The sequence below is a fragment of the Pinus tabuliformis genome, chromosome 1_2 (assembly GCF_031772625.1).
Source record: "Pinus tabuliformis cultivar Carrire ecotype Pingquan chromosome 1_2, CPIR1, whole genome shotgun sequence".
Taxonomy (NCBI): domain Eukaryota; kingdom Viridiplantae; phylum Streptophyta; class Pinopsida; order Pinales; family Pinaceae; genus Pinus; species Pinus tabuliformis.
In genome coordinates, this window is record NC_142298.1 from 619,978,190 (window position 1) to 619,988,884 (window position 10,695).

Genomic DNA, 10,695 nt, shown 5'->3' on the forward strand with positions numbered 1-10,695 from the left:
TTAATTGCCAATTAAGAACTCCATCTCCCAAATATGACCTTCTAGGACTTTTTTTTATTAAGATGTGACCTAAATTAAGGGCTCCTTCTCCTAAATATGACCTTCTATGACTTTTTTTAATTAAGATGTGACATGTGATCTAAGCAATCAAATGACCTTCTAGGAATTTTTTTATTAAGATGTTACCTGTGACCTGAACAATCATGAAAGGCCTTCGCAACTTAATTCATTACAAATTTACTAATAAGTTAATTTGAATCCAAATTTTAATTCTCAATTAACGTCCCCTGCTCCCAAATCTAATCCTATAGGAATTTTTTATATCAAGATGTGACCTGAGGAATCAATGATTAAGGACCGGGATGATGAAAGACCTCTAGTTGCAGATTGCAATTATTATACATAAATACATTATTTCGCTGGATGATCCACAAAGGTGAAGGAGTCCCGTGTTTTTCCAGCACTAAAGAATATGGCAAGGGAACAAATAGAGATGTCAAATATGGAAGAACAACCAGACTTGCTTAAACCGCATGATCGTGTGGAAAGCATCTCAATATGGAAACTTTTTAAGTATGCCGATTCATTTGATCTGTGGCTAATGGAATTCAGCACTGTAGGAGCCATTACAGGTGGCATGACCATGCCTTTGATGTGGCTACTTGTATTAAGCAATTTGATAAACACAGTAGGAAATTTTGCTTCAACATCCACAGGAGATTTCCGTCGTATTATCAACACAGTAATAATCATTTCCTTTACAACAAAACTTTGCATGATATTCATGTTACATATTGATGAATGTGTCGGTGATGGTTACTTGCGCAGTATACTTTACGTCTGCTCTATATATCAATCGTTGCGTTTTTTGCTGCATTTCCCGGTGGGTATTACATCTTCCTGTTTCTTTCACACCTTCTATATTTAAATGGTTTTTGATGATCTTATCTATGACTAATGCTTTTCTTTGCTTTCTTTGATCAGAGGCATTCTATTGGGCGAGGACCAGCGAAAGGCAGGCATCTCGGATGCGTATAAATTATTTGAAAGCCGTATTGAGGCAGGGCGAGGGATTCTTCGACACCCAAAGAACTACCACAGCAGAAGTGGTTACGGTGTTACTAATGATACTCTCGTTATACAGGACGTTTTAACAGAAAAGGTGTGATCCTATTAATCTTTTCTGTCATTTAATTTATCAATGTTCAGACCCTTCATTAAGTTCATCTAATTTATCAATGTTTGAACTCTTTACTAAGTTTTCTAATTTTAATATTGCAAATTCTCTTGGGAGAATGTCCATCCTCAGCTACCCAACTTCGTCATGACTACTTCTTTATTCTTCAGTAGTTATTTTGTGGCATTCTACATGACATGGAGACTAGCATTAGCATCATTTCCTTTCGTGATCATGCTGATCATTCCTGGCATAATGTATGGATGGATTCTGGTGGGGACTTCTTGCAAGTTCAACCAAGCATATAATATAGCTGGTAATATTGCAGAGCAAGCACTTTCATCCATTAGGATAGTCTTTGCCTTCATTGGAGAGGAGAGGACAATGGCTAAGTTCTCCGATGCGCTCAATGGGACTGTAAAGCTTGGGCTTAAACAAGGTCTTGTCAAAGGCTTGGCAGTAGGAAGCAGAGGAGTGACCTTCAGTATCTGGGCGTTCAACTCTTGGTATGGTAGCAGATTGGTTATGTATCATGGCACTAGTGGAGGAAGGATTTTCACGGCTTCAAGTTGCATACTTATGGGTGGCTTGTAAGCGTTCTCGCTCTATTCATCTCTCTTTCTCGTGTACTTCTATAATTGATCCTACAACACGAAATTTACAACATTTTTGAAGTTCAAGCAAAATCTCTGAAAGCACTGTTGTGTTTACAGAGCTCTCAGGACTGCCCTTCCGAATATCAGATACTTTTCAAAAGCACGTGTTGCTTGTAAACGCATTTTTGAGATGGTTGAAAGAGACCCGATCATTGATTGGGAAGATGGAAAAGGAGAAATATTGAAAGAGGTCAGCAGTGAAGTTGAATTTAGAAACGTTCAGTTTGCATATCCATCTCGACCAGAATCCAACATATTTCGCAATATTTGTCTAACCATTCCTGCAAACAAGACTGTTGCGTTGGTGGGGAGAAGCGGGTCCGGCAAGTCTATGGCTGTGACGTTGATAGAGAGGTTCTACGATCCCCTGGCTGGAGAGATTTTGCTGGATGGAGTGAACACTAAAACACTACAATTAAAATGGTTGCATTCTCAAATTGGACTAATAAGTCAAGAACCTGCACTCTTCACTACATCGATCAAGGAGAACATCTTGTTTGGAAAAGAGGGAGCCAACATCGATCAGGTTATTGCTGCCGCCAAATCTTCAAACTCTCACGATTTCATCAGTCAACTACCAGATGGTTATGACACAGGTAATATTTAGTTTTTTACTCTCATTCTTCATTTCTAAAGTGCAGTCAATTTGAGTTTACTTGTTTTGGGCAATACAGGTGGGTGAACGTGGAGTCCAGATGTCGGGAGGGAAAAAGCAACGTATAGCTATTGCAAGAGTTATGCTCAAGGGTCCTCGTCTACTTCTTCTAGACGAGGCCACAAGTGCTCTAGATGAAAAGTCGGAGAAAATCGTTCAGGATGCTATAGAGAAAGCTTCAGTTGGATGCACAACTATTGTAGTAGCTCATTGCCTCTCCACCATCCGCAACGCAGGCATGATTGCGGTCGTTCAAAGTGGTTCAGGTGATGGAGACAGGTATGCATGAAGATATGATCTGTAAAACCAATGGAGCATACGCTGCTTTGGTGAAACTACAACAGGCTACGACAGATAAGCCAGATGATAGATTTGAAGGCACTACTATGCTGTTGAAATGTAATTCCAACTACAGCGTCGTTCAACAAATCCACCTGATTTCCCCACACCGCTCTTTGCTGGACAGTGGTTTTTCCTGGGAGGCAGCGATCACAATCAATGGTTGACACGTGGCCACAAGCACTGTTCCAAAACAACCATTCCTTGGCAGGTAAAGTTCGGAAAGATGGGATGTTGAAATGTAATTCCAACTGCAGCGTCGTTCAACAAATCCACTTGATTTCCCTGCACCGCTCTTTTCCGGATAGTGGTATTTCCCGGGAGGCAGTGATCACAATAAATGGCTGACACGTGGCCACAAGCATTGTTCCAAAACAGCCATTCCTTGGCAGGTAAAGTTCGGAAAGATGGGACCTCCGGGATTGACTGTTAGCCGTCCGATTTAAGTGGGGCAAATCTACGGTTATTAAAAAAATATATTGCCATGTGATATGTTGCGGCTCGAACCAGAGGTGAAGTACAAGAAATTAATTTATCACCATGTAAATCATTTAATGAATATTCACTGTGCTCGGTAAATGCAAGTAAAAGTTTTAATTTTATTGTTTTTTATTTTCACGGGGTACTTTTGTTTTTTTTGTTTGTTGACTATGTATTGTTGTTCTTTGTTTTGGAACATGTAATGAAAAAAAACTCGCCGCAGTGAATGTAACAGGGAATTTCTTTTTTCAGTACCACGAATGTAATTTCCTTTCGGTTGAGAATATGAAATGAATGCAGCAGCAGAGCGCGCATGTAAGAAAAGTTTTACACACAACAATGTAGAATTTACGGCTGAAACAGAGTAATATTTTTCAGGAGAAGACAGAGTAAATTTTTTTTGTGGAACCGAAGCATTCTTGGAGAATCCCTCTGTGAGAGGAAGGAATTTGTAACAACTGTTGTTTTTATTAATGAATACAAAGTTTTTATTGTGCATGTGAAACACTTTGTTCTTCCCAGAAAGCAATTTTAGTTTCTGTTGTGTTAAAACAGAGCATTTTCTCTGTTCTGTTCAAGTTATTTTTGTTTTGGAATTAAACAGAAAATTCCCAACATAGTATCAGAGCTTGTCTAGGCTCTTTGAAGGTGTCAAAGAAGCTAAAGGAAGGATTTCTTGCTGCAACAGCTTCTCCGGAAGAGTGAAGACTCAGTCGAGAAAGAATCCAAGGTATTTCTCAAGCTAGGTTTTTGTGTTACTGTTGAGGACAACCAGTTATTTTAAATACACAGTCAAGTATATTGAAGCATAGTTAAGAGTGCAAGAATGGCTGGAGCCAGCACTAGCACGGGTATCTGTAATACCCAGCTCCCACAATTTAATTGGAAAAACTATGACTATTGGGCAATAACTATGAAAGCTTTGCTTGCTTCTCAAGACTTATGGGAATTTTTCGATGATGGTTTTGAAGAACCAACAGATGAAAATGAGTTTAATAACTTAACTTAGGCATAGAAAGATCTGTTGAAGAGCAATAAGAAGAAACATTCTAAAGCCCTCTACTTTTTGTATCAAGCAGTGCATGAGAGTGTGTTTCCAAGGATAGCAGCAGCTAAGAGATCCAAAGAAGCATGGGAAACTCTCAAGATAGCCTATCAAGGCATGGAGAAAGTGAAGATAGCAAAACTACAGTTGCTGAGGAGAGATTTTGAGACTCTTTGCATGAAGGAGTCAGATAATATTGACTCATTCTTCACACATGTGATTGGTCTGGTCTCACAGATAAGGTCTCGTAGAGAGATTCTTGAAGAAAGGAGGATTGTGGAGAAACTATTGAGGATCCTACCCTCGAGGTTCGATGTGATTTTCACCACCATAGAAGAGACAAAGGATCTCACAAACTTTTCAGTTGATAAACTACATGCATCACTGATAACACATGAGCAGAGATTGAGTAGAAATGAAAACTCATCTCTAGAACATGCCTTCAAGACCCAGATGTTCTTTGGAAGAGGAAGAGGTCAAGGCAGAGGAAACAAGAAAGGAAGACGCAGCAATCCAAATCAGAACCGAGGCCAAGGCAACAGCCAACAAAGTGGACAACATCATGCTCAAGGACAAACGTATGATAAATCCAATGTCCAATGTCACTATTGTAAAAAATATGGGCATTATGCAAATGAATGTAGGAAGAAGCAGCATGATATGAGTAATAGAACTAGTGCAAATTTCACTAGAGAAAATATCAGCCAAAATAATTTGTTTTTAGCTTGTAATATGGCTCAAGAAAAGAGTGAAGATGTATGCTTTCTAGACTCCGATTGCAGCAACCATATGACAGGAAACATAGCCCTTTTCTTTATGTTAAATCAGAGTGTGAAGTCACAAGTCACACTAGGGACTGATAATAAAGTTTCTGTTATGGGAAAAGGAGAAGTAAATGTCTTAACAAAGAAAGGTGAAAAGAAAACCATAGCAGATGTTTATTATGTTCCTGGAATGAAATGTAATCTGTTAAGTATTGGACAGCTTATTCAAAAGGGGTACAGTTTTCTTGTGGATGATGCATGCACCATCATGGATAAAAAACCCAACAAACAATGTATTGTTGAAGTGAAGATGACAAGGAATAGTATGTTCCCTCTCAGAATGAAGGCAGATTTAAAAAATAAAGAACAAATAGCAGCAGTGACTCAAGAGGCTTTCCAAACTGAACCAAAGATGAAAATATGGTTGTGGAACTTGAGATTTGGACATCTCAACTTTGGAGGTCTTAACTTGTTGAATAGAAAAGGAATGGTAAGAGGATTACCATTGATAGACAAATCAGACAACCTTTGTGAAGGTTGTATCTTGGGGAAACAACACAAAGAAAGTTTTCCATCTGGGAAAAGCATAAGGGCAAAAGCACCCTTAGAGATTGTCCACTCAGATTTATGTGGACCGATGCAAACTCCATCACTTGCAGGTAGCCACTATATACTAACATTTATTGATGATTTTACTAGAAAAACTTGGGTTTATTTCCTGAAGAACAAAAGTGAAGTGTTTGAAAGATTTTCAATTTCAAAGCACTTGTAGAAAACCAAAGCGGGCTGCATATCAAAGTTTTAAGAACTGACAGAGGAGGTGAGTATATCTCCAAAGAATTTCTATGTTTTTGTAGAGAAAATGGAATTCACAAGCAGTTTACCACTAGGTAAACTCCGCAGCAAAATGGAGTAGCCGAAAGGAAGAATAGGACAATCAGGGATATGGCGAGGAGTATGTTAAAGACAGAATTTGCCAAATGATTATTGGGCTGAAGTTGTACACTGTGCAGCGTATATTTTGAATAGATGCCCTACAAAAGCAGTCATGAACAGAGTGCCGGAAGAAGCATGGAGTGGGATAAAGTAAGGAGTCACCTACATAAAAGTTTTTGGATGTGTGGCTTATGCACACATTCCAGATCAACTAAGGAAGAAGTTGGACAGCAAAGGGGAGAAATGTATTTTCATTGGATACAGTGAGGAATCCAAAGCTTATAGGTTGTATAACCCATCCACTAAGAATTTTATTGTGAGTAGAGATGCTCAGTTCATTGAGGAGGAAGCTTGGGATGGAAGCATAGAGAAAACAGTGAATGTTAAAAACTCTTTGTCACATGATGAAGATGGTGAGGAGATGGCTGAAATACATCCACAAACAGCAGCACTAACACAAGGGAAGCAAGAGACACCCTTGAGGAGAAATGAAAATGCTTCTCCAAGCACATCACAAGGAGGAAATTCAAGTGCTTCTTCAAGCACTTGTACAACAAATGAAAGAGGTAAGAAATTCAGAAATTTAAGTGACATTTATGAACAAGAGGCAACAAATGAAGGTATGAACTCTTTGTTCGCTTTATATTTTCATGTTGATGACCCTGTTCATTTCGAAGAGGCAGAAGCCAAAACATAGGTGGAAGAAACAGTCCAACAAATGCTCAAGAAAGAAGCAGAATATGTGGCAGCTACAGCAGCAGCATGTCAAGCAATTTGGATGAGAAGGATGTTAAGCAGCTTATGCCAAGAACAAGCAAAAGCAACTATGGTTTTTTGTGACAATAGCTCAGTTATTGCATTATCCAAGAATGCTATGTTTCATAAGAGAACGAAACACATTGACACAAAGTTTCATTGCGTCACAGAATTAGTAAACAATGGAGAAATTGTTTTACAACACTGCAGAACTCAGGAGCAGGTTGCACACATTCTCACCAAACCATCGGGGCAGAAAAGTTTTGAGTTTTTGAGGAAATGCCTGTATATGGCTGATAACCCAGTAGTTGAAATTAAAGGGAAGTGTTGAAATGTAATTCCAACTGCAGCGTCGTTCAGCAAATCTCCTAATTTCCCCGCACCGCTCTTTGCCGGACAGTGGTATTTCCCAGGAACTGACACCTGGCCACAAGTACCATTCCAAAACAGCCATTCCCCGACAGATAAAGTTCAGAAAGATGGGACCTCTTGGATTGACCGTCAGCCGTCCGATTTAAGTGGGGCAAATCTATGGTTATTAAAAAAATATATTGCCGTGCGATATGTTGCGGCTCGAACCAGAGGTGAAGTACAAGAAATTAATTTATCACCATGTAAAGCATTAATGAATATTTACTGTGCTCAATAAATGTAAGTAAAAGTTTTAATTTTATTGTTTTTTATTTTCACGAGGTAGTTTTGTTTTTGTTGTTTTTTGTTCTGGAACATGTACTGGAAAAAAAATACGCGAATGTAATTTCCTTTTGGTTGAGAATATGAAATGAATTCAGTAGCAGAGCGAGCATGTAAGCAAAGTTTAAGGAAAGTTTTACACACAGCAGTGTAGAATTTACAGCTGAAATAGAGTAATATTTTTCACGAGAAAACAGAGTAAATTTTTTTTGTGGAACCGAAGTGTTGTTGGAGAATCCCTCTGTGAGAGGAAGGAATTTGTAACAGTGGCTGTTTTTATTAATGAATACAAAGTTTTTATTGTGCATGTGAAACACTCTGTTATTCAGAAAACAATTTTACTTTCGGCTGTGTTAAAACAAATCATTTTCTCTGTCCTGTTCAAGTTATTTTTGTTTTGGAATTAAACAGAAAATTCCCAACATATGCTAGACCAGTATTTGGTAACAAGGAGTACTAGCATATATACTAGATCGAGTTCGAATGCCCCTGTATCGACCGATCAAGAACTGTTACATGAAGACAAGCTTCCTTCCACCGCTTCATTCCGTCAACTGTTTCTATTAAATGCCCCATAATGGAGGCATGCTCTATTGGGTTGTTCAGGAGCCTTACGTTCCAGAGCAGTTCAACCTGTTTTTCCCTTATTACTTGGGGCAACTGTATTTGTATTTTTCCTTCAGTACCATGACCAGATCAAATCCAGTATCGAATATTACTCCTTCATAATTGTGGCTGTGGGAGTAATATCGTTTTCAGCAAACATTTTACAGCATTACAATTTTGCAGCTATGGGGGAATATCTTACTAAAAGGGTTCGAGAGCGGATGCTGTCCAAAATCCTTACATTTGAGATTGGGTGGTTCGATAATGAGGAGAATTCTAGTGGAGCTGTTCTAGCAACAGATGCTAATGTGGCAATTATCTGACCTTAAAGTTTTAATATTTCCAATAAAATTGCGAATTGTGTTACGGTATTCTAATTATTCGAATATGCAATTTGTGATACAGGTGAGATCTCTGGTCGGAGATCGTATATCGTTACTTGTAGAAACTTCGGCAGCTGTTGCAATAGCCTTCTCAATGGCTTTGATAATATATCGTAGTGCAACCCATTATTGTATTATGTTTCTAAACTAAAAGGGTTCTCCTCAAGGCCATGTCTCAAAAGGCTCTAAAAACTCAAGATCAAGGTAGTCAACTCGCAGCAGAGGCTGTGGCTAACCTTTGCACTATTAGTGCCTTCTTATAGGAGAAGATCCTCTCTCTCTTCGAAAAGTGTCAAGAAGAACCTCGCAGAGAGATTATCAAACAATCTTTGTTTGCGGGATTCGCTATTGGAACATCGCAATGCATCACCGTATGCAATACGGCTTTGAACTTTTGGTATGGACGACAACTTGTATCCATGCAGTCAAATCTGTGCTGATAATGGACAGAGAAAGCCGCATAAACCCAGACGATGAGAGAGGCGAGAAAGCGGATATGATAGAAGGAAACGTGGAGCTGAGAAACGTGGACTTCGCTTATCCATCTCGTCCAGGTGTTATGATCTTCACGAACTTCTGGTTGAGGATAAAAGCAGGCAAAAGCATGGCTCTGGTAGGACAAAGCGGATCCGGAAAATCGACTATCATTGGATTAATTGAAAGGTTTTACGATCCCCTAAAAGGATCGGTGAATATCGATGGCAGTGACATTAGGAGGTTCAATTTGAAGAGTTTGAGGAATCACACAGCTCTGGTAGGTCAAGAGCCCACGCTGTTTGCAGGAAGCACTCGAGACAACATTCTCTACGGAATGTTTATGCAATAATACATATATTCAATCAGCTGTGATTAAGGAGATTGTTTCTGGAATAAATTAGGACGGACTGAACATGGCAGTGATTTAACTTGGATTTGTGTAGCTCTTTGGAGAAAGGATACGAAACAAATTGTGGAGACAGAGGAGTGCAATTATCGGGAGGGCAAAAGCAACGCGTTGCTATAGCGAGGGCGATCATAAAGAGTCCGAGCATATTACTGTTGGACGAGGCCACCAGTGCGTTGGACAGCCAATAGGAGAAGATGGTTCAAGAGGCCCTGCAGAGAATAATGGTGGGAAGAACGAGTATTGTGATAGCTCATAGACTGACAACCATTCAAAATGCAGATTCGATTGCTGTGATTGAAGATGGGAAAGTGATTGAGCAGGGAAGTCATTCGTATCTGATGAGCAAAGGAAAAGGCAATCCATATTACTCTCTCGTCAGTATCCAGCTAGGCTACCACTGGATTCTCATCTCCCAGTCAAAATTATTTTGCGTGATCCATGTCCTAAACCTTTCCAAATGCCTTCAGCCAAATTTTGAAGTTGAATTTCATTTTTCTTTATTTGTCCACGGCCTGAATCATTCAAAATGTCGTCAGCCAAATTTGGAATTTGTAGTGTCATGACGTTTGGCTGTTTAACGTTAATGTCATAATTATAATATGTTTTAAATAATCATCCAAATTATAATAAAATTAGTTGGCTTCTTGCACGGAATGTCGACCTGACTCGGAATTGCAAGTGAAAACGATGGAATATATTTGCTCAATACTCTCTTTATTTTAAAATAAATTATACTTTATCACGCCTTAACGTCTTTGTCAACTTAGTTTTTTTCTTTTTAATGTCCTTGTCACCTTGAATCTATTTCATCAAACGAGCACACGTAATTGCTGTCGTTGGATCATCTTCACTCTTGGGTATGGCCATATCCTTTCACTTAAACCTAAAACAGGTTCCATTAATCTTTGAAATCAACGGAAACAATTGACTCATTCAGTATCTGATGTAGTAATTTTATATCACTGAAATCAGAGGAGAAAATCAGAGCTCATGCAATGTTTAATGTAGCCAGAAGAAAGTGAATTTAAAAAATAAAATGTAATCAGCGTATACATGGGCCAGCTAATTATGCAATGTTTTTGAAAAAAAATGTTTTTATCGATTCACTTAGTAAATCTTGAATTAAAATGGATGTTAGGATAGATCTAGTTTAATTATTAATTAATTATAATTATACTTACCATTCTTAATTTTATGTTTTTATTTTATTTTATTTTTAATTTAATTAATTTTGTTATATTTTGATCGAGTCAAAATGTTAAATAAAATATTATAATATTGAGAAAGCTTCTTGGCACAATGACATCAAAACCAAAGAT

At 38.4% G+C, this 10,695-nt stretch overlaps 1 pseudogene; it reads left to right on the forward strand.

Moving 5' to 3' along the window:
• The first annotated feature begins 472 nt into the window (after window positions 1-472).
• On the forward strand, window positions 473-9,939 carry LOC149207157 (ABC transporter B family member 15-like; annotated as a pseudogene).
• Window positions 9,940-10,695: the final 756 nt, after the last annotated feature.